This window comes from Ambystoma mexicanum, chromosome 10, assembly GCF_040938575.1.
Source record: "Ambystoma mexicanum isolate Mex_15411 chromosome 10, UKY_AmexF1_1, whole genome shotgun sequence".
Classification (NCBI taxonomy): Eukaryota; Metazoa; Chordata; class Amphibia; order Caudata; family Ambystomatidae; genus Ambystoma; species Ambystoma mexicanum.
In genome coordinates this window covers 1,128,094,076-1,128,119,019 of record NC_090932.1, presented here as the reverse complement: position 1 = coordinate 1,128,119,019, position 24,944 = coordinate 1,128,094,076, and the positions used below count along the sequence as shown (strand labels likewise).

Genomic DNA, 24,944 nt, shown 5'->3' with positions numbered 1-24,944 from the left:
AAATGCCTATCTAAACCTAAGTCTACAGATGGGAGCAAGCTACGACCATCAAAATAATAATAATGCAGTCCTAGTGGAGTCTCATCACAATAAAATGGCCTATACTAAAAACAAACTATAGCCAATGCTTACCGCTAAGCATACATAGTGAGGGGTAGTGTTCATGAAAAAGAAAGAGCTGTTCACAAAATGATATGTCAGGATGTTCAGGCCATTGGCTTCCCTTCCCCACGCTTTCAGTACGGGACAAGGTGGTTCACTCGAGCAAAGCACACACTCTGGCTTCTTCGGCACAAGGACACAGGTCCATTATCAGCATCAGGGCCTTCTGTGCTGCAATTATCTTTGCTTTACCAAAGTCTCTTGACTCAGAGGACCTGATGTATAAGAACAAAATAAACACAAAGTTCCTCTCCTCTTTCGAGTATTAAATTCGGGTGTCTCACCCTGAAATACCCATCAGCCAGGCTCAGATCTCTTTTTATATCACAGTCAGTATTATGGATCCCCCCTTTTCCAATGTTTATAGAATACTCTTTTTTCGGGTGACTCATGGTTAACCGGCCGACTCTGGCTCTCAGCCCAATTTGTCCCTGTGGCTCTCGAACATCACAGTTAGGCTTCCACCATCTGCGCGCTCCCTGGTGGCCGCCTGCCCCACCCCTTTTAAAGGCTTTGGGATTTGATGGTGTGTCAGACCTTTTCTAGGCCACACTCCCAAAAATGTGAATCACAGCGCCGCGCTGAGCCGCCCCACCCCTCCTACCTTAGCGTTCTTTTCCCACTGAATACATAGTACTACATACACAAATGTGTCCTTTTATTAAACAACACAGGTGTGGATATCGTTCCATCTCCCTTCACTTCCAAACAATCGTTTTATAAAGAAATTGGAACGTATTTGCGGCCATTGAGTGCTTTGCAATTTGAAGTCAGTAATTTGTGTTACTGGGGAAACACTAGTAGAAATGGGGTGGAGTCAGCCACATAATGCATACTTGCCAACCCTACCAATTTAGGCAGTAGGATACCACTTTTTAAGCAGTCCTACCGCCTACCTATTTCTTGACACCAAATACCGAACTTTTTTTGTAAAAAAAAAATATATATATATAATTTTTTTTTAACATTTTTTATTTTTTTTGTCCATGCCAGCTCGGGGGAGAAGCATGCAGGCTTTTAATGTCAAAGGCACCCACGGCGGTGGGGTAAAAGCGCCCCTCCACCGCAGGTGCCTTTGGCAAAAGGCGCGATTAGCCCCCCCACCATGCCAGCTCGGGGGAGTCTTTCAAGGACTTCCCCGAGCTGGCGTAACGGGAGAAGACGCAGCATGCAGGCCGTAGCAGGAGAAGACGCAGCATGCAGGCCTTTGATGTAAAAGGCGCCCACGGCGGTGGGCTAAGGGTGCCCCTCCGCCGCGGGTGCCTTTCACAAAAGGCGCCATTAGCCCCCCACCACGTTAACTAGGGCGAGTCTTTCAAGGGCTCCCCCTAGCTGGCGTGATGGCAGAAGGCGTGGCAGGCGCCTCATTGTCATTGAATGCACCCGCGGCGGAAGGCTCATTCAATGACAATGGGCTGCTGACTCACCCTATTCCTATCATTACCTCCTCGCCTGACTATTTTTGAAACTTAAGATTCCTACAGATTTTTGGTCACAGAATGTTGGCATGTATGCATAATGAATGGGCTGTGCCTCTAAAAGGTGGACGGATAATGCTGAAAAAGAATAACTCACGTGTCAGGGTAGTGTCTCCGAAAAGGTACACGTCAAATGTATGGGATACCAAATATTATACAACATCCGCAGTCGGGTGGCGACCGTGTCAGCAACATCCCCCTGTCTCCAAAGAGCTGCAACAGATTACATTTCATAACGACGTGATTTTCCAAAATTACGCTATTGCTGGAAACCGATTCCATGGCAAGGTGGTGTGTCTGCAAAAGGCGGCAGTGCTGATGAGGTGCCAACCCCATGCCGAGCTCCACCCCTGACTGGGGAGGAGCATATTCGGTTACACAAAGGGGTCGGGAGGTTTCTAAAAGGCCACTGCTAGGGGGTTGATGAAAATGATAAAGCTCGAGTCTAAAATGCATATGGTACGACTGATACGACGTTGACGTATGGGGAATTCAGCTGGTTTCCACATAGGTTACATCACAGGGGAAGAGGGCGGGCATCCCTGCAAGTGCGCATTAGATCTGCCCGAACAAGGAAACGCGCGGAAAGCGAGTGCACCCTGCAGGATGGGCACAGCTTTTATAGGCGTTGCAGCTGTTTTTACTCCTACGGAAACGTGCACCTACCAAGTATACGATACATTCCACTGGGAAGCGGGGACGTGAGAAGGTGTCTGAGGGTCCTATAAAGAGAGAGGAGGCGCACAGGGCTGTGAGAGCTGGCAGCAGGCGTGTGCAGTGCGGCAGGTAAGATGATGTTGCACGTTATAGCACATTTTTCTGAAGAAATCGGATAAAAAGTCATTTCTGAAAAGGAATGAATACAGTAATACAATAATTCAGATGCTATGCTGCAGCAGAATACAAAAACTCGTTTGTACCGACCAAATCATGGCGTGACTGTCGAAAAAAAGTGCCCGACATTTTTAGCGTGAGCCATCTAGCTTCGAAAATAGAGATTTTGTTTTCTGTTTCTCCAACACAAACTGCCAGTTGTGTTAGGATACTAGCGCAGACACCCTTGGTCTTTGGACTTACATACCAAAACCTAACAAAACAATCTGTACTTCTTTTGTGTGGAATAAAAATTGGCCGCAGGCTTTTATTATTTACAACAATGTTCAGAAGCCCACAAAATACAGATTTTCAACACATTCGTTACAGAAAGTCATGATTCTATTAAAGACTTGTAGGCGAAAGATTATGCTCAATTCTTCTCTTTACTTCTCTAGCAGCAATAACCAAATAAACATTATGAAAAACAATAACTAACAATGAACTACAATTCCCAGGAACCGCAGTGAACTTGTAGTCTGTTTTTCACAAGTCTATTAAAACCATGTGTCTTTTCCAGTCCAATCACAATACACCTTTCCTCATAAACACTGACAACCTCCATTCTTCTTCCTCTTTCTGCCGCTGATCGAACTTTGATCGAACCTGCGCCCCAACCGGTAGATGACTTCTCTTATCTCTTAACTTGAACCTTCCTCACGAGGCCGTTGTCTTATTCTCTGTTCCTGTCAAAAAATTATAAATTCCATGAAATATCTCTTCCTGAACGGGTGGGCAATTTCCAAAATAATAACTATCTTTAGATATATATCTTGTTATCATTCATACATTACAGCGATTGAATGTGTGGAATAATCTTTCTCCTCCGAGTCTTTAATAGAATCATGACTTTCTGTAACGAATGTGTTGAAAATCTGTATTCTATGTCAAGACTCGGAGGCTCTGATTATGCTTGTTTAAAGCTTACTTACCACCAACAACGCTATCTGGTCTACTGGTCTAAAATAGAAATTCTTAAATGTTGTTTTGTTTGATCAGTCTGCAGCCTTCAAAATATCCACCAGGCGAGCCCCGTAGAATGTGCTCCAAATTGACCTATGTCAATGCCTGCTTCTGCCATGCACCATCTCACACATCTAGCCAACGTGGCTGTCGCTACTGCTTTAAAGGATTTTCTGACCACTATCAACAGCTGAGATTCACCTGTGGGTCTCACCCGATTTGCCATGGCCTCATAAGCTTTCAGACACCTAACTGGGCATAATATGAGCCTTTCAGGGAAAGCCATATACTGTATAGTATTAATACCTGTCTTTGTCCTCTTTCCTATGTCAAATATAATACCTGCAGGAGAAAAAGATTTCTTGACCGTCTCTAATGACTTGATCTCTGACACTCTCTTACAAGAGATTAAGCATAACAAAGTAGTTAATTTCACCAAAAGAGCTTTCCTAGATAGGTTCTCGTTGTCCGGCCAGGACTCGAACATCCTCAAGACCACACTCACGTCCCAGACACGTGAATACCTTGGCACCGGTGGTCTCATGCACCTGACTCCTTTTAATAATCTGCATATCAATGTGTGTTCACCTATTGGTTTTGCTTCTATGTGCTAGTGCCCTACAGATATCGCTGATCTGTATGTGTTAATTGTTCTATATGCTTTAGCCTGTGCTGCCTGGCCTGCTAGAAAATTCACTACGTGAATTACATCAGTTCATATGGGAGAACCTTCCTCTCCATACACCAATTGTTCAATTTTTGCCATGCCACTCTGTAAGCCTTCCCGGTCCCCGGGGCCCATGACTCTCTGATACACTCTTGAGCTGTCCCTGAAAGACCTGGCTTGGCCCAGGATTTCCTTAAATCGCCCATGCTATCAGGTTCAGGTTCCCTGATTGCACCAGCGGGTGAAGTTCTCCAGTTCGGCCTTAGACTATGTCCTGTCTCTGTGGTAATAGAATTGGCAAATCGTATGACATCTCCAGTAGGTCTGGGAACCATGTCTGACCCTTCGTGCTATCATGGCGAATGGCGGGAAAGCGTATTCCTTCGCTGGTCCCCAGACCCAGAGAAATGCATCTGTTGCCGCCGCTTCTAGGCCTGGTCTCCAGCTGAAAAATCTGGAGATCTTCTTGTTCAACCTCGAAGCGAACAGATTTTTTTGACACAGACCTCTCAGATGCATAATCTCCTGGAATACTGATTCCTCCAGCTGCCAATCGCTGGAGTCCCTCAGATATCTCGAATTCCAGCCTGCCACCTGGTTGTGCTCCCCCGCTGACTCCTCTCTGGAGACATAGGTGCCAAAATTCCTTGGCTATCTCTGCCAGCATCCTGGATCTCGTCCCACCCAGCCGGTTTATGTACCTGACTGCTGAGACGTTGTCCATCTTGAGTAATATGGCACATCTCGCTCCTTCTTGTGTCCAACAAGGGACTGCGAAGGACACCGCTAGGCAATTGATATGGAGGCCCAATTCCTTGCTCGACCATCTCCCCCCGGTCGACTGTTCGCCGCACCTGGCTCCCCAGCCCCATCGGCTGGCGTCCGATTCTATTATCAGGTCCGGGGAGGAGCCAAATATCACCCTGCCATTCCATGCCTCCATGTGGTAAAACCACCATTCTAGTTCCGTTCTCACTTCCTGTGACATGGGCACTTTCTGCTCATGAAATAGACCCTTCCTGACATGTTCTATCTTCAACCTCTGCAATGCTCTGTAATGCAGTGGTCCTGGAAAAATTGCTTGTATCGATGATGACAGACACCCTACCAACCTGGCTATCTCCCTCAGAGAAATCACCTGTCTTGTCATTAAATTCTTTATTTCTTTCTTGATGGAGTTCACCTTCCCAAAAGTAATCTGAGTGTGACCTGAACTGTCTCTAGGATGAATCCCAAAAATTCCATTGACTGGGTTGGTTCCAGTTCTGACTTCTCCCAGTTTATTAGAAATCCTAACTGCTGAAGTAAATCTATTTTTCTCTGAATCTGTTCCACCAGAGCCTCCCTGTCCTGGCACATTAGGCAGATATCGTCCAGGTATATAATCAATCTGGTTCCCTCTTCTCTGAGGTGACCTACCACTGGTTTCAATAGTTTGGTGAAGCACCAGGGTGCTGATGCTAGACCGAACAGCAAGCTCGTGAATTCCCATTTCACTCCTTTCCAGAGGAACTGCAGTAGCCTCCTCTGAGTCTGATGAATCGGTATTGTTAGATAGGGGTCCCTGAGGTCTATTCTCACTGACCAATCCCCTTTCTGTAGGATGTCCCTTAGCAGCAGAATCCCTTCCATTTTGAAGTGTCTGTATATGAGAACATAATTTAGACCCCTGAGGTGTATCACCGGTCTCACTTTGTGCTTGCCTTTTACTAAAAACAGGTTGTTTATGAAGCCTTTCTGGCCCTCTGTGGCCGGGCGATTGCTTTTTTTTATTTTTAGCAGTTCTACTTCTCTGACTAGCAGTTCTTCGTCTCCCTGCTGAACCTTATCTGTTTGGTTATAACCTCTTGGATCGGGTCTTGCTAGAATTCAAACTGAAACCCTTGAACCGTCTGAATTACCCAAGCATCTGAGGATATCTCCCCCAATTTTTTCGTGTGCAGCTTCACTCTCTCTCCCACTGGAGATATGCCTGGTTCTAACTCTTTCGCTAGAGAGCTTTTTCTCCTCACCTGTGGCATTCTGATGCTGCTGTCTGCCACTTCCTCTGCAGCCTCTACCTCTGCCTCTTCCTCTGGAAGGAAAGAAAGGGTTTACCCTTCGGTCCTCCTCTTCCTTTCAGTGATAGCTGTCACTGTAGGACCTGTGGTACTCATAGCGGCTGGACGAGCGGCCCTTTCCTCTTCCAGCCTTGTCAAAAATCTTCCTATTGGCGAACTTAGCCAGGTCTTTTATAAAGAATTCTCCAAATAATTTTCATTTGGCCGCTGTCACTTGTTCTGATGTGCCCAATTCTCCTAATCTGGAGTCTATTTTCATCAAGATGGATCTCCTTCTTTCTGTTGCTATTGCAGTATTTGCATTACCCAGTAGACATAATGTTCTCTGGGCCCAGCTTGCAATACTCTCTGGGTCAATGGCTTATTTCTTTTGCTTGGCTATTCCGCAAGCTGCCATATCCCTGTGATGGGAGCCAACATGTCCAATAATTTGTCTTGGCAGGACCTCCAAGACCCGTCTATGCCCTTTTTTACATCTCTGCCGTACCTCTCCAGGAAGGTTAGCATTCTTTCATCGATCTTGGGTGTCTTTGCCACCGCATGCGGCACCCTGGGTCTAGGGCATTCAGACCTTAATTTATTTCGGGCTTGCTTGCTTAGCAGTGCTCAGAGCCTCTTCCTTATATATTCAGTTATATTCTCTGGAGGTTCCTTTTCGTTTGACCTTGGGTGCACCAACTCATCCGGGTCAAATTCATCTTCCCGTGGCCCCTCATCCTCCTTTCTGGCTTTCTTGTTTCTGGGCTCTCGCCTTTCACTTGTTGAGGAGGTCTGATATTCTTCCGAGCTGTGGTCGTCTGATTTGCTACTGTTCCTGCAGTCCTCATCAGATGTGTCATCTGAACTATAATCATATTTGTCTCGCGACCTCGCCTTTCTATTGCCAGTTTTGTACCTCTGTGGTGAACCCGGGGGGGTCTGGGCGCTACGCGCCCTGCGGGTTTTCGTCTTTCTTCCCCCTCTGTCCCTGCGTGCTTTACTCCGGTCAGTGATACTCTGAGATAAAGCTGCCAGGTCCTCCATTATGCCCCTTTCCTCTCTCCTGTGGAGCCTACCACCACTATCCATTCTTTGTACCGCCTGACTTAGTCGTAGATCACTAACGTGAGGTCCCTCTGAGTCTTCTGAGTATCCACTCATTAATGCGGTTGTGCCGTGTATTTTATCAATGCAGATTATCTTGGGCTGCCCCCGTCAAATTATATACACTTTTCTTTGCGGTTTTGCCTGGGACTGTGCCCGTCTTTAAATGATTTTTGGATATATTTATATGCTGTGTCTGAATTGCAGCTGTGACAGATTTTTGCCTGCGGTGCTGCTTATCGGCCACTATGTGGCGTCTGTTCTCTTCCCTGTGTTCTGCACGCCGACTAATATCACCTTGCAGCGTATGCCGTGTGAATCTGATGGCTCTTTCACACTTTTATTCTTTATAACAATGCGCTCGTAAATTTGCTCCTAGTCTCTCTCCCACGGAAGTTCGCACTGGCACCGGAACCCCAGAAGCCCCGTTGCGAACTTTCGTGGAAGAGTGCCTCCTAACGAGGTATATGAACGTCGGTGCATAAAGCCCTGTCGCGTTCCTGTCACTAGTGCAGATATGCTCCATCGAGTCCCCCCTGACGCGCTAAGCGTTTTATGATCAATCTCTATGCGCGTGTACTGACTACACCAATAAACATACTCGCACCAATCGTATTAATAAAATGAAAAGTACTTAGCTCTGCTGCTTGAGCAACAAAGAACGAGGAAGAAGAAATGAGGTTGTCAGCGTTTATGAGGAAAGGTGTATTGTGATTGGACTGGAAAAGACACATGGTTTTAATAGACTTATGAACGGACTACTTCCTGGGAATTGTGGTTCATTGTTAGTTATTGTTTTTCATAATGTTTGTTTTGTTATTTGCTGCTCGAGAAGAGAATAACTGAGCATAATCAGAGGCTCTGAGTCTTGACATAGAATCAACAAGGTGTGCTTTTGGTTGGACACCTCATGTCTTAGGGGAGTAAAGCCCTCCACCAGCCCTACTGTTTTTTCAGAGCTCGTCCTTGCTCTTTGTTAGTTGCCTCTCAAATGTTCCTTGAGCTCTGTCGGCAGGTCCTTCTTTTATGTTTAGAGCTTGTCCTTGCTCTTTGTTAGACAAGTCCTTCTTTCGGGTTTATGGAAGCTGGACATCATCCCCATTTGTTTTTTCCTCTTTTCTACTTGGCTGCTCAAAACAACTGGCATTTTCCCCTGGACACATGGCAGGCCTCTCTGTCCCCCTGCTGCTTTCCCTCACACCTTACCTCCTCTACTCTTGGCTACTCCTTTGTTGTCCTGGCAACCATGGGCAACAGCGCCAAACAGACGCTGACCCCTTTTAGTCCAAGCATCTTTTGCTTGCCCCCTGCACCTAACCCCCGTGGCCCTCTATTTTCCCTCCCTTCTGTTGGTCAGGGGGCTGTGGCCTATACATAGAAAAAGTTGTCAGATCACAGGGCCGCAGGGACACTTAAGCAATTGCATGGCCGGCTGACGAGGTGTTAGCCTTGTGGGGGCAATTTTAACATGATGGTTGCCCCCCCCTTGCTTAGAGCGAAGAACAGTCTGAGGCACCAGCAGACAGCATGCCAATGAAGACAAAGAAATACAGCCAGGAGTTTAATAGCCAACAATTATGACGCGCCAGCCAGCCACCAGGGAGCTGAAATGCTAAACTTCCACTGAGAAGCAATTACTTCTGTGTCATTGAGGTGCTAATAATGATAAACCGGAGTATAAAGGTATTGCAGAGGCCCCATTTGTGCGGTGCCCTAAAGGACTCTAGCAAATTCAGCTTGTAATGCGTGCACTGCAAAACAGCACGTTTAAAGCCCTGAAAGACAGGTGCATATTGCCATGTCATAAGAAAGCTGACTGTCAACACAGAGGCAGTTACTGGGGTTCCCCTGAAAAGGTTGAAAGGGCCTGACGCTGTACATCCTGTGATATTGGGGGAGGTGATATGGGCCATAAAGAGGCTAATGAATTTGCCTGGGGGTGGGGTCACTGAGGTTTGTCTGCAGAGTGACCCGTTAATATTTCCTTATTATCATAGGATTACGTAAACTTCTAGCATCCTCTGCTTCATCCTCCACCTGCTCGCTTGATATTATTTTTACTCCTCTTGATTCTTCACTGGAAATCTCATCGCCGCCTTTTATGTTCGGTCTCCTTCTGCTGTTTGATTCCTGGATATCTCTCTCATTTGTACCCAGCCATCTACTACTTTTTTACACAGTGATTTGTGCTTTTTTGACTCTTCTAAATACATCTCTTCAGTTTATTCATCTCTCTCAACATTTAAATCCCTGAAGATTATTGAAGATACATCTGCTCTCACTTCTACTATTCGTGCTCCTTTGCATTCTCTTTACCCACATAAGCTATTTTTTCCTTCTCGGAAGAAACCTCTGCCTTGGATGCCTCCTTCTCTTGGATCTCACTGCACTAGACTCTGTCCAGCAGAGTGCACGAGGAAAAAATCCCAACTTCCTAAAGATCTCACTATCTTTCCTTGCATTCACATTACGATGGCCTCGCTTTTCTAGCTAAAACACTGCCATACTACTCTTATTAGAACACTATCTTCACATCCTCCTCCTCTTGTAAATGCTTTGGGAATAGAAGGGAAATTAATATTACTAACATTGCCTGTAGAAAAAGTAGGGGATGTCTCGGACTAGAAAAGTCGATGCGAAGAAGCATTGAGGAGACTGACCAAAAGATCTGAAAACAGACGGAACGTATTAGGACAAAGACTGCACTGCTGGGAAAGAAAACAAGGGACACATAAGCAGACAGAGGACTACCTCACTGCCCTAAAGAAACTAGCAAAAGGCTGCCACTTTGTGTCCTCTCTGCCGAGGCCCTGTCATCCACGTACCAAGTGGACGTTTTATTACTTAGTCCCGAAACTAACACTCGATGAGTGACAAGCCGCACTGTGTCGGCTATTGATGCAACCAGTACCTCTATCACTAGAGACCTGAGAGCCCATGGTGGGAGTGCCAGTTCCTGCCCACTTTGGAGGTGAAACCCTTATTCCAAGAGTAAATACTGCCGGAGGGGAGAAACTTAAAGTGAACTCACAACCCGTTATCGATATCTGTTTCTTTACACCAGACATACAGTTGCAGGTGAAAAGCTAGTTGGCAGCCTTCTTCAACTTGAGCAACCTACTTTGTGAGCCCCCACGAGCACCACGCAAGGTTGCACTTGTACACAACACTTTTTCTCTTACGAAGCTATTGACTTTTAATTGGGATTTTCGTGATTATGACAAACCTCCTGATGAATGTTCTATGAGTAACTCCCTGGGAACTGAAACATGTCGAAACATTTTTCTGGATTGAAACAGGGAAAGAACAACTCTTGTTATCCAACAGTGATCAGAAACTGATGCAATACCAGTTATATGTTGAATGCATTTTTCACTTCTTTGTTAATCAAACAGTTGAGTGTTAATGACGAAATCCTTTGTTTTTTATGTAATGATCCAGTAAGACATTTATTGGTTGTGTTGAGCATTTGTGTAATGATTTTTATTAATTGTGTATTTTACTAATTTTCAATATGTATGAAATTAAAATTTGTATTTGGGTTTCCTTGTAAACCGTTCTTGGAACGTGCAACCTGTTCTTTGAGCTCTGTCTCATATATAATTTAATGTGTTTCCCTTCCCGGGTATAGACAAAGTAGACACTTTTTCCACTTTTTTATAGTGGACTAGTGACTACCAGGATTCCTCCCTTATTAATAGCTGCCACTTTGTGTCAACCATAGAAATAATGTTGAGAGACTCTCTATTATAAGGATGCAGAAATGTGACGTGCCGGAAAAATGTTGCAATCCCACATTCGACAAAGTGCTAACGATGGCACACAGTGTGAGAGAGCACATTACATTCTCCAGATTATCAACCAGTTGCTATCCCAGCCTCCTGCAGATCCTTCTGTCTCATCTGTGCTGACAGCTTCTGATTTTGCCTCATATTTTACATCTAAAATACCACCTGTGGCCTCTACTTCAGCTTTGGTGACTCCTTCTGCCCAATATTTACACTCTTTTTCTCCAGACTCAGACACTGAGATGGGGCTTTTCCTTAACCATTGCTCTGCCTATGGATCCTCTCCCATCTGTAATAATTTCAGTCTATTTTCTGATGATTACAAACGTAACTGTTCTTTGTAATCTTTCCTTATGATCTGAAATCTTTCCTTCAGAGTATAATCATGCCACCATTATCCCCATTTTGAAGAAACCATCTCTCGATCCTTCTATACTGCCTAATTTTCATTCTATCTCCCTTTTGTGTTTCCTTTCTAAAATCTTTGAAAGTGTAGTTTATTGACTAGTACTATTCACTACTCATTAGTCACGGTTTCGCCCACTTCAATAAATAAAATTGTGCTTCTTCGGTGTCACTGACTCTTTGCTTTCAGCTCAGCATCCTAAACTCCCATCCGTGTGTGTACTGTTAAACCTTTCCGATGAGTTTGATAAAGTGGATTACTCTATTCTTCGATCTATTCTTTCTACTCTAGGATTCTCAGGGACCGTTCTCTAATGGATCTCCTCTGAACTTTCAGACTGGACGTACTCAGTCTCTTGGGCAGTGCAATCCTCGGCTGCCCTACCTCTCTGCTATAGTGTGCTCCAAGGCTCTATATTAGGACCTTTATTTTTCTAACTTTCTACAGTACCCTTTTCTAATATGACCCGCTCTTTTGATCTATCATGCCACTTTTGCACCAATGTGACAGGGATTTTTGTTTATTTTTCCTCTTTATCTGATTCTCTTCATTCTACCCTCTCCTCTTGTCTTTCAAGTCTCCAGACTTGGATGCTGTCTCACTTACTCCACCTTAATCTTTCAAAAACAGATGTTCTATATTTTTTTTTCCTCAAATCCCTCATTACTCCCTCACTTGTTTCGATTTTCTTCCCTCCTTTTCATCTTTTTTCAACATCAACACAGAATCTTGGTGTCATCTTTGACCTCTCTCTTTCTTACACGTATTTCACACGTCTAGATCAGCTCGATTGTATTTATTTCCAAAATTACACAAATCTGTCTATTCTTGCCATTTCATGCTACCATAATCCCTGTCTAGACAATTTTTCAGCACATCTTGTCGGTGTTGCGGCCTATGCTTTAGTACCTCTAAAATCGACTTGTAATGCCTCTATCTGCCTCCTGTTTTGTCTTCCTACTCAATCTACATCAGCGTTCGGCTGCAACAGCATTAGCTCCACCAAAACCAGATGGAGCTGGAGGTGTAGCTGCAAAGCGCTGATGTTTTGCTCCCCCTGATCTGCCAAATGAGTGTAGATGGACATTTGATCTTGGCCAAGCCTCAAAATCCAAATCGTTGAAGTTCTTCATAAAGGGAAAAGAATGAGAGCATCCTGCTACCCGTGCTCAGTGCAAGAAAACTGTTCTGGCAAAAGGCTGAGGCCACTGCAACGTTGGTTGCCACATCTTTGCAGTACCAATGATGCGATACCATGCATGGGTCTGGGATGGACCAAGAAGAACTCTACGGCAGCCCTCTCACAATGGTGCTTCCTCTGGACCTTCTCCTGCTATTTTACCACTACATTAATGCACAGAGAACCCCCTTCACAAATGGCAGAGAGTACCACAGCCAGTTTTTTCAATTCTCCCCTTTGAAATGAGAGTAGCCAATATAAGATAAGCATTTTCTGCCACTTGACTCCCTGCTACATGAAAGCTGGAGTTTGAGAGTATGCAGAAGTTCACCCTGCACTGAAGCACATCTGATTTTTAGGTGTAGTGTCTTTCATGCTTGTGCGCACATTATGAGTCAGTCACATTTCCTCAGGCAACATGATCTAATTTTGTATTCCAGCGAGTTTCAACTGCTATAATTTGCAGTCGTGCATTTTCATGTTTTACACCATTAGCTGCTTTGCAATGCTTTTTCAAAATGGCAAACATCTGAATAGTAGATTCTTTCTTGTTTTTTTATTTTTGCCTTTAGCATGCTTTATACAAACCTTTTATAAATATGAAATTCATATATTATAAAAACCAACCTTTTACATTCAGTTAATTTAATCTTCATTTTACCAATTGTTGCTTCAGTAATACCTAACAATTTCTAATTTTAATACCCAAAACATAGGGCAATTCATATTTTCATGTAATTTGCCATAATTAAATCAGAATACCTACAAAGACATTTACCCTTCAATTTTAGACATACTGCAAGCTCTAACTTTGCCAATCCCCACATAGGCTTCATAGTCTCTCTGTACATGCTATATATTTTCTGTCTTTAGAGGATTAGAACACAATTGACACATCCTACTCATACTCAGAATTGTATTCATGCCCCAATGACCCTCACAGCTCTGTAGCAGACTGCAATACATGGGCATACACTCCCTGCACCACTTTGGACAAGCAGACGCCCCTATGTACTTGGGAAATCACTCATTGCTTTGGGATTTTTCTCACATGGCCTCTCCACACACTTTCTTTATAAAAATAGATCACCCTTTGGGCCTGTTCCCCATGGCATACATTTTGTGTAATAATCATTTTAGAGGGATAAAGCTTATTGTCTTGATTTATGATGGGATGGTCAGGAAAGGTCCCAACGATAGGGTTCATGTTGCACATGCCATATTTGTGACTGGGGTTGCGGCGAACTGTGCACAATGTTGCAATTTCATATGTATCCCGAGCAGTTAAATATGAATGGGATATGTTACTTTTTGTTTAAAGTTGATACATATTAGATTTGCACATGTGTAGAAGGATAAAATGCTAAAACCGCAAAATGGAATATAAACACGATTTAGACATAATGTGCTCCCGAGTGCCCAGAAGCTGGCAGCGAGGAGTTTCATAATGTGCCTGCAAAGAAGGGGGGCCTGTCTTGAAGAAGTCATTGTTTGTTTCTTTATTTATATAGCGCGCCATACCCTGGGGTATCAGGGCGCATTACATAGGATACATAGTTAAAAACATCAGGTACAGTAGCTGGCAGAGTACATTACAGATATTTACAGAGCTGAAAAAGAGTACTTTACAGATATTCACAGAGGAGGTAGTACTGCAGCAGTTAAGTTTCTTGCAAGAAGAGCCATATTTTTTTATTTTTGCTGAAGCTTAAATAGGACACTTCAGATCTTAGTTCAACCGGCAAGGTCTTCCAAAGTTTAGACGCAAGCACAGGAAAGATACTACCGCCAGCATTCTGAAGATTGAATCTTAGGGCTTTGAGGCAGTGGACATGACTGGATCTGGTAGGTCGGTCAGAAGTGTTTCTAGTGTCTTTGCATGCCAGATAATCCGGGGCAGAGTTTGAGAGGCATTTGTACGTGAGGGATAAGGTTTTTAAATTAATTCTATTCTTGACTGATAGCCATTGTGTGTTGTGTCTTATAGCTGAGATATGCTGTGATCTAGGGAGATTGAGGGCCGATCTTAGCGCATTGTTCTGGAGTATTTGGAGTTTTTTAGTGTTATACTTGCTAGGCCCTAAGTAAAGGGCATTGCAATAATCTAGTTTGGATAAGATTAATGCTCTTTCTAACGTTATACAGCTTGGTGTCGAGATAAAAGGTTTACAGGCTTCGAGTTTACAGGTGTACGCTATGGCAGATGAAGTGGCATTTACTTGTCTCTTTAAGGTAAGAGCTGAGTCCAGATAGAAGCCCAAGGTTTTTACCTCCTTGTATACATTTATGTTGATGCCGTCTATAGTGAAGGCTTTGTATTGGTTACTTAGGTTGTTTAGTCTAGCCGTGGAGCCAATGAGTAGTAACTCTGTCTTTTTGTCATTGAGGCAAAGACCGTTGGTGGCCATCCAGGCTTGGATAATGAGACAGATTTTATTGAGCAAGGATGAATCTGTGTCATGATCACCTGAGATGGGGATGATAATCCTGGTGTTATCTGCATAGTTAGCGTAGGTGACACCCAAATGGTCAAGATCATCGAAATGTGGCTTGGTGAAAATGTTATACATCGTAGGAGACACACATGAGCCTTGAGGTACTCGACAGGTGACTGGTGCCAGCTTAGCTGAGGCAGTTGGTGAGAAAACCCTCATGGTTCTGTTGTCTGAAAAGGATTGGATCCATGCAGTGGATTTGTCAGAGAAGAAAGCAACTGATGTTAGGTGCTTGCAAAGTACACTGTGATTCACTAAATCAAAACCAGCTGAAAGGTCTAAAAGCAGAAGGAGCGCTAGCTTGCCTTTGTCCTTTAAGTCGTCCATTTGGTTTTTTAAATCTAGTAAGGCTGATTCTGTTCCGTGTTTGGGTCTGAGGCCTGACTGGCGAAGCCCAAGGACTTTGTTAGGTTCGAGATGAGTCTGAATTTGTAAAATAGGCCGCTCTGTCTAGAATGTTCAAGAGAAATGGTACGGTAGTTATAGGTCTGTAATTGGTGGGGAAGTTGGGGTCAAGGTTGTTTTTTTTTTATTAAAGGGAGGACCCATGCTTCCTTTAGGTTGATGGGGATGGTACATCTTTCAAAGGAGGAGTTTATTAGGTTGCTAATGCAAGGGGCTAGAGCCCTAGCTGCCTCTTTGACAATAGGTGCTGGGCAAATGTCTCCCTGGCATCTGGACGGTTTAATGTTTATGATTATGTTCACTACTTCTTGGTGGAGACTGGGATGAATTTGAAAAGGTTGCATGATTTAGCAGGAGTCGTCTGAGACTCGAGTCCAGGCGGTTCCCTGGACAGACTACGTTTTTTTAGTTTCTAATTTGTTTTGTAGTAGCAAAATTTTATTAAGGAGCGCAGTTTGAACATTGGTACACCAGGACCGGTCTTTAATGGAGGTTTCTGCAGATGGAGTAGGGGTCTCTAGCTCTCTTAAGATGTGAAAGAGTTCTCGGGTGCTAGAGTTAGCATTGTTGATGCTGGTGTTGTTCATGTCATTTTTAGTTTGGAGTATATTTTGGTGAGATTTTCCTTGTTGGATGCTGTAGGGAACATTTTCCAGAGTGATTCTACCTTTCATTTTTTATTATGTAGTACTTTGAGGTTGGCAGTAAAGCACAAAGTAAAATGTGCTTGAGGCTTGGCTTTGCGCATTTTGAGGGGGGCTATTTTGTTGATAGTTTGCTGTATGGTATGGTTGTATAATTCGACTAGTACCATAGGGTCTGAGATATTTGAAGTGGGATTGGTTATGGGTAGGAGTAGTGCTAAAAAATTATACACTGTTATATTCAGTTTATTTCTGGTGTAAGCCGGGGAAGCTAGTGATTTAGTCATGTTAGGGTCAAGGCTATTTGGTAGGGTAAATGAAATGAGGTGATGGTCAGTCCAGACACAAGGTTTGTTGGCTAGAATATTACTATCGCAGTTAAGATCAGCTAACCAATCTAAGGTTCTGCCTTTGTTGTGCGTAGGCAGATTGATACAGTGGGTGAAACCTAGTTCCGTAATGGTATTAGCAAGTGCTACGGAGTTGTCATTGATATCGTGAAGGCCTTTTTTTTTTTTTTTTTGTATTTCCGTTCATTATTTGTATCGCGCACCGAACCCTGAGATAATTGGGCACTGGACAGACTTAGTTACATCCATGAAAAGATACAGGAACACAAAACTGGAGACAGGGTTACATATGGTCTCTAGTATATGCAATAACAATAGCAATAACAATAGCAAGAAGGCAATATGTAGGACCTGGTGGTTACAAATAGGTCATACAGATGAAAATGAATTAATGACATTAATGCGGGGGTACTCAAAGGAGTGGTTTGGTGCTGAGACTTTTTTTAATTTAGATTTGACTTTCAGGAAGGAGGGCTCTTGTCTATAAGATGGGGGAATGTAATTCCAGAGTTTGGCTGTTTATACTGGAAGCTGGCACCACCTGCAGTACTAAGTTTGAACCTAGGTATTGTGAGGAGGTGAGAGTGGGCAGATCTGGTGGTACGAGTTGGAATGTGCTTGTTGAATTTATCAGACAGGTATTTGGGGGCTATGTTGGCGAGGCACTTGTGGGTGATTGCAAAAGCACGGAGCATGATTCTATAATCTTGGATTTAGGTTTGGTATTTTCAGAGAGTAAGGAGGTGATGTCCTCCTTTAAGGTGGAGATAAGGCCAGGTGGTCTGTACAAGAGGTGAATCTTTTGTATGTGATGCTGATAGAGGTAATTTGACACATAAGAGTTCTCCTGAGGGGAAGGGGCACTGTGGGAGGATCCTAAGTCCTAGATTAGTTTTGGCAATGAAGGCAATACCTCCGCCTCTGGAAGTTTTTCTAGCTAGTCTAAGTAAGATGTAATTATTCAGTATGGCTAGAAACAAGGTTGGTCCTACTGCTGGTTGAAGTCAGGTCTCAGTGATAGCTAGGCTAGGAAATCTAGTTGGTTGGAGACTATGATGTCAGCAATGTCTAGGGCATGGGCTACCATTGATCTGGCATTAACTAATGCCCCCTTGATAGGAGGTGTGTCCTTGTTGAAGGAGCTAGTTAGGGGAATCAAACTTATCAGTTTGGTAAGGATATTGCATAGGGTACTATTGTATGAACTGCTCTTGAATCTCATCTTAGGATGGGTAGAGGTAGACAAAATCGTCCTGTTAGATGGAGTTGGAAAGGCAGTTATAGTTCTGAGTCTATGATTTCTTAATTTAGTAGAGCAAGTGGTTGTGGATCGTGTTCCGTATAGTTGAATCCATTGAGCTGGTGATAGGAGGCAGTTGGTATTCCTACCATTCATGGCGAGATAATGTTGGCAAGGAGGTAGGAATTTGGTGGGTGTTATGAGCTCCGAAGGTGGTAGCGTGGTGGAGCAACAACAGTTCTTAAACATGCATGCACATTGAGATACATATAAAGGGAATTTATAAATGTACATGTGTTGGGCTTTCTTTACAAATGAATTAAATATTAAAACTCTGCAGCTGGGAGGTCACTGGCTGAATTCTGAGCCTTTGGGAATAACTAGTGTTTTATTCCGGTCTGTGCATTCTATTTGCTGATAGGAGATGAAGTTGGAGACACTGATGAACACAAAAGGGCTCTAAGACAATTAGACAAATATTATACACTAGAAACGAATGTAGCAATTAATAGATACAAATTTTATACAAGAGTTCAGAAAGAACAAGCGAACATAGAAGAGTATGTGTCGGCTTTGAGGCAGTTAGCCCGCACATGCCGTTTTGGACATGATATTACATTAGATGAGCTCATTAGAGACCAAATAATTATTCATGTGGAAGATTCATTGATACAAGACAGATTATGGATAGTGGGAAATCCATCTTTGCCAGAACCAATCGCGATTGCAACGAGAATTGAACACAGCCAGTTATGTTCAAAAGAAGTGAAATGTAAAAAGCAAGAAGCTACTCAAAACATGCTACATATCAATAACAGAAATGCACAAGAAGCAGAAGAACAAGGGTTGGTGAATGCAGTAAGCACAAAAGAATGATTTGAAGATCTCTCAAATAGAAATAACAGAACTAGAGTACCAGAACATAAAGAAGGGAGAGTGAACTGTAAGAAGCCCTGGGTAAAGAATGACTCAAAAGGTCAGTTTCCACAAACAAAGGAAGGAGACAGGTGTTTCAGTTGTGGCATGTTAGGCCACTATGCATATTCCAGAAATTGCCCAGCTACTGGACAAAAAATGTGGAAATTGCGGAATGAAGGTACACTTTGCAGTTGCTTGTAGGCGTAAGACGAGGGTGTCTGCAATACAAGAGGAAGATGAATCTGATGAAGAAAGGATTTTTATGATTCATGAACCACCTGGAGGAGAATTCAAATGTCCAAGGTGTGAGGTTATTCTGGACAACTGGAAGTTAGTTGTCAAAGTGGATAGTTGCTCACCTTACACTATTATCACAAGGAAGACGTGGCAGAAACTCATAGCAGAGGGTCTCAAATGCAACTTAAAGACACCGAATATGAAGAATCCAGGTGGATTTGAAGGCTCAAAGATACAACTCAAGGGTTGGTTTTGCAGCATTATTCAGTTGAAGGATCGACAAGCGCAAGTAAATGTCTATGTAGCAGAAAAAGGGGTAAATATAATAGGCTGGTGAGATCAGGCAGCACTGCGAATAAGACTGGATCCGTGTGAAGAAGAACAAGTAATGATAGTGAACAGCAGAAATTGGAGAAAACAGAGCCAAGACCAGACAATATTTTTCAAGCGAATTTAGGCCTATTAAAAATGTTTGCGCATAGAATAAGACTAAAACGAGGAGCAATACCTGTGACACACACTAAAGCCAGACCAATACCATTTGCTTTAGTCAGTAAAGTAGAACAAGAACTACGAAGGCTTGAATTAGAGGATGTAATTGAGAAAATAGAATCATCACAATGGGTGAGCCCCATTGTTGTAGCCATAAAGAAAAATGGGAAACCAAGGATATGTGTAGATTTGAGAGATGTTAATAAGAACATCATTGTGGACATATTTCCATTGCCAATAATTTCAGAAATGTTGAATTGTATTGAAGGAGCAAATACTTTTACCACATTAGACCTGTCAAATGCGTATCACCAGATATCTCTTACAGAAGACTGCAGAGACATTACTGCTTTTGTGACACCATTTGGTTTGTATCGATACAAACGTATGCCCTTTGGGTTAGCTTCTGCAGCAGCAGTTTTTCAAAGAGTCATGACACAAGTGTTAAGAGGATTGGTTGGAGTTTTAGTATATCAAGATGACATAATTGTATATGGCAAAGGTTCTGAGGAACATGACAAAAGATTGAAAGAACTATTGTCTAGATTGGATGCTAGTGGTTTGAAAGTAGAGCGAAGCAAGTGCACATTTAAAGTGAAAGAAGTAGAACATTTAGGACACATTGTGAATGGAAAAGGTTACAAACCTAAAGTAGAGGCCATGAAAGCAATCAGAGATTCCCCTGATCCCACCACAAAAGATGAACTTAGATCATGTCTTGGTTTATGTGAATATTACAATAGTTTTGTAGAGAATTCTGCCAGTGTTACTGAACCTTTGAGGCGATTGCTAAAAAACGATGTGAAATTTATTTGGGATGATGAATGCAAAGTTGCCGCTGGATGTATGAAGGAAGGAATTTGTGGAGCTGTAGAACTAGGGGGTTTTGTGTTTGGAAGACTGACTAAACTTACCATGGATGCCAGTGGTAGTGGTTTAGGGGCGGTGTTATCTCAAGTCACAGAGGATGGTCAAGAAAACATTATAAATCACGCGTCCATGGCAATTACAGATACTGAAGGTAGATATTTAGTTATTGAAAGAGAAATGTTAGCTTGTATTTGGGCAATAAATTACTTCAGAAAATACTTGTGGGGAGATACATTTGTGGTATAAACTGATCACAAACCACTGGTGGAGGTACTTACGGTTCGTGGTATGTGCAGAGCTACTCCCAGGCTAGCCAGATTGAGTCTTAGAATACAAGATTATCATTTTGTGGTGAAGTATGTTCCGGGAAAAAAAAAATTTGATAGCTGATTTTTTGTCCAGGTTACCGTTAGTTGATCGTGACACTAATACTACTGAGGATACTGAAGTGGTGGCGACTGTATTTGAAGTTACATCAATGGAAGCATGGTTTAGTGAACTCTCTAAGGATCAAGTTTTGCTTAAAGTCATGGACTTTACAAAGTCAGGTTGGCCTGATAAAAGGATGTTAGATGTTGAGTGCAGAAAATTCTGGGAAACCAGAGATGAATTTTCTGTGGAAGATGATTTATTACTGAGAGGAGACAAGTTAATTCCTCCACAATCTTTAAGGATGGATCTGGTGGAAAAGGCTCATCAAGGACATCCAGGTATTACAGGAACAAAAAACAATGTAAGAGCAAAGTATTGGTGTCCTGATATGGATTTAATGGTCGAGAGATTTGTTAGAGATTGCTGGCCATGCCATAATTGTGATAAAAGTTGCAAAAGGTTCAAGGCAGAGCCTATTAACATGTCTGAGGTTGGAACGCCATTGGGAGAGGATAGGAATCGACATTATAGGGCCTTATGGAAATATAATGCAAGATAATGAATTCCTGATTGTTTTGGTCGATTACTATTCTGGATGGATGGAGGTTACATTAGTTTACAGAGTAGACACAAATTAAATAATAAGATTTTTGCTGCAAGTGTTTAGGAGGGAGGGATACCCTAAAGTTGTTATAAGTGACAATGGAGTACAATTCAAGAGTAGAGAAATGAAAGAGTTCACAGAACATTTGGAGATTGATTGGAGATTTTCATCGTATTATCATCCCCAAACAAATGGTTTAGTGGAAAGATGCAATAGAGTTTTAGTAGAGACTATTGAAGAGGCGATAAGGAATAACATGCCTATAGAAGCAACACTCAAAGAAAAGGTGTGGAGTAGCAGAGTTTATGTCAGGAGGGATACAGGAAAGTCTCCTTTCGAAATGATGAGAGGCAGAGTGCCAAACACATTGCTCAGTCCTGTTTGGGTCAATTATAGGAAGAATAAGAAGATTGTCAAGATTGAACAAGTAGAGAAGAAAAGATTAAGAATTGCTCTTGGTGATTTTGTTAGGATCAGAAAAGGACGTGCAGTGAGGAAAGGTGAATCTAAATACTCAGATCCAGTGAAAGGTGTTCAGGAGGGCCGTTAGGGTTCAAGATGGGTCAGTTTGGAATATGGACAGGTTGAGTAAGTGGAATTGGATGGGCAACGAAGGTATGGATGAACAAATGAGAAGGAAAGACAGCAGTAAAATGTTTGGGTTAACAGATGATGATTTGCTCATGAATTATGCTGGAGTGAATGAGCAATTAAGTAATGACAAGACTGGTGGTGTTGATGGTAGTAGAATTGTTCAATGTGCGAGAGTTGGGAAGCGCCTAGTATGGACCAAGGACTATGTTATGAATCAATAGATTTTCACACGCCATTTAAACTCTGTGTTTATGTTTTGCAATATATAGTTTGTAAATTTGTTTTCTATTTTTTTCCATTTAATCTATGTTTATTTAGTTAGTTAAAAGGGGGGCAGGTAGTGTTGTATTCTGGTCTGTTCATTCTATATGTTTTATAATAGGTATTATATGCAAGTACTGTATGGAAGGTTTGTAGCTTGCATCTGCGTGCCTTGGATGTTTAGATTAGAAAGGGATCAGAGGGTTCGCTAGGAACGGAATGTGAGGAGGGAGTTGAAGAGTGAGATGGGAGGCAGATGGATGCAGGCGGGGCACCGGGTCTTGTAAATAATAAAGCTCATTTGAACCTTACCCCCAAGAAGCCGGAGTTACTTCAACTAGTTTTGCAGGCTTGAAGGTTGAAAGAGAAGCAATGATTAACCAAGCAGATGGTCAGCCGTTGAACAGTCAAATGTTATGGCTTAGTAGTCCCGCAGAGAGCAGATGTCATCTCCTTTTTAAGTACATGGGAATTTGCAGAGGGACCTGGCCATTTGTTTTGACCATTAATAAACCTGGGGTGAAGTGACGCTGAAGGCCAACATGATCGATAACCAGGGAATTCAGTTGCATTCTCAGATGTGCCTTGCATGCTGAAATGGTAGTCATTTAGATTACAATGTTCCCGGGACACCAGCAAAATTGGGGTGGATGAGATATTTATCATCAGTTCAAAGAGAACCTGTTTATTCAGGTTTCCTCATGTTACATGAATTATCCATGCAAATCATGTGCAATTACATTTAGGGTGAAAAGGTTTCAGGCCAGTTCTGAACTGTAATGAATTATATTTGTATATGAATGTGTAGCCATGTGCTGATATCATGACCTACCACAGACAAATCCCAAGAAGAGGTGTGCTATGAAAACGATCTGAAGATGGTAGTTAAGATAACAAGTGGCCAATGAGATAGGAAGAATTGGAGAAAGATGATATTTATTTGTATGGGTTTTGTCCAATCACATGTGGGGGTGGATTGTAATAAACAATATGGAAGTGTTTTAACTCTTGCAAAAATGTATATAATGTGTACATTTATGTGGTTTGGTGAGACTTGGGTTAGTTTGGGTCGACAGGGTCATTTAGCTCCTCTCCGAACGATTGTACGATAAACTTGCTTTTCATACAAACGTGCCCTCCTTCCTTAAGTGGTAGGACTGGTTGGGGATAAGGTGATTAGGGACCCATCCATACATTTACATGAATACATAGAATATAAACACACCACAATGATTTCCAAATGTGGCATCCTTATACTTTTTTTGTCACTGTCTCTTTCAAGAGTGTCAATATAGTGCTTGATTTTGAGAGCCGTAGTCTCATGAGAAGGATTAACTCTCAACTAATAGCCTTCATAATTATAGGCAGTAATCCAAGCGCCAGGCATGAAAAGTCCATTATGACTTAGGTGAGACAAGTGTCAATTTCCAGCACATGTTGTCCCTTTTTTCAGCCACACTTAATTGTAAAAGGCCCACCCCAGAGCCATACAGCACCATTGCTGAAATGTTCATCTTGTATGCAGTAATCAATGGTGTCACACTATAAACTCCATTCTGCATTTTAAACCGCCTGTGAGCAACCATTATTTGCTTCCTTTGTTTTTTTTCACTTTTGAAATCCATTTAATATTTTTTGTTAATCATTGCCCCTAGATACAGGTAGTTAGTTATTCCTAATTTCTATGAATTTCCCTTACAGACACCAGCTAAACATGCAATTATTTTATCTTGTTCACAAAACACATGCTTTAGTCCTATTTATGTTAGTTTAAACATCCAGTATTTGGAATATGTAGGAATTGATGTAACCCCCCTTTGCAGCCCAGTTGGCATATGTTCGACTATAACCAAATCATCACAATGCACTGCACATGAGTTGTTCTCAGCGTTCGCAACAAAGTTTTATTTTAAGCCAAGGAATTAAAAACATCAGCGATATATCAATGAACCAATAACTAACATTTTGAAAAAGCCTGGGCTGGTCATAAATGGCAGACTAAATAATAAAAAAAGCATATAAGGGCTGATTTTGCAAATGCATATCAGTTTGCATTATCAACACAAAAGCCAATGCATTTATGGTAATCAATATCTCTAAATCCTATCTGTAAAAAGTGACAATCTCTGTTTGCTTTTAACCATCAGCCCCAGGCCAAAATGATAACATGGCATATTTGTAGAACTAACTATGATAGTCTCAATAGACTATCTGGCGTTGGTTACTGTCATGTCACATCACCCTCAAAGTATTACATTTTTTGTATCGTTATTCAGCTCAGTTGCTATAGATATTAGATTCAGTGGTGGCTTGTTGCATTTTCTTCACAGTTCCACCATTTCAAATAAGCATTGTGCTTTTTGCTACCCTTTCGCCCTGGCCATTACAGAAGAATGACATAAGGGACATATACCTAACTGGTAGTGGTTTGCATGTTGTGGATGAAAATTGTAAATATATTAAAAGTGGTGGAATACATTCCATTGTATTTCTGACTCCCAAGGATTTTATAACTGTATTGAAAGTTGCAAGCTTGCAACCATGTGCTATGCGTATCACAGACCAACAATAAGAAACAGTGAATTTGGTCCAGGAAATAGATTCCAGATCATCCTCTTTAACTCTGATTAACTCCATAACTCATTTTTCAACTCTTTGTTGAAGACCGTGCTGCAATTTCCAGTATTGGGCATGGTTGGATTTGTCCACACAATAGGTGGTAAAAGAGACTTCTGCAACTTGTTCACATTATGCGGCTCTCACACATTTGGCAGGCCATGCTTGCAATATTTGGGGACTTTC

At 42.3% G+C, this 24,944-nt stretch overlaps 1 protein-coding gene across 1 annotated transcript in view; it reads left to right on the top strand.

Moving 5' to 3' along the window:
- The first annotated feature begins 2,004 nt into the window (after positions 1-2,004).
- LOC138492064 (uncharacterized) overlaps positions 2,005-24,944 on the top strand; it is a 194,896-nt gene continuing 171,956 nt past the window's right edge. The window contains exon 1 of the mRNA XM_069619018.1: positions 2,005-2,426. The gene's annotated coding sequence lies outside the window, so the exon portion shown is untranslated. The remainder of the gene's footprint in view (positions 2,427-24,944) is intronic.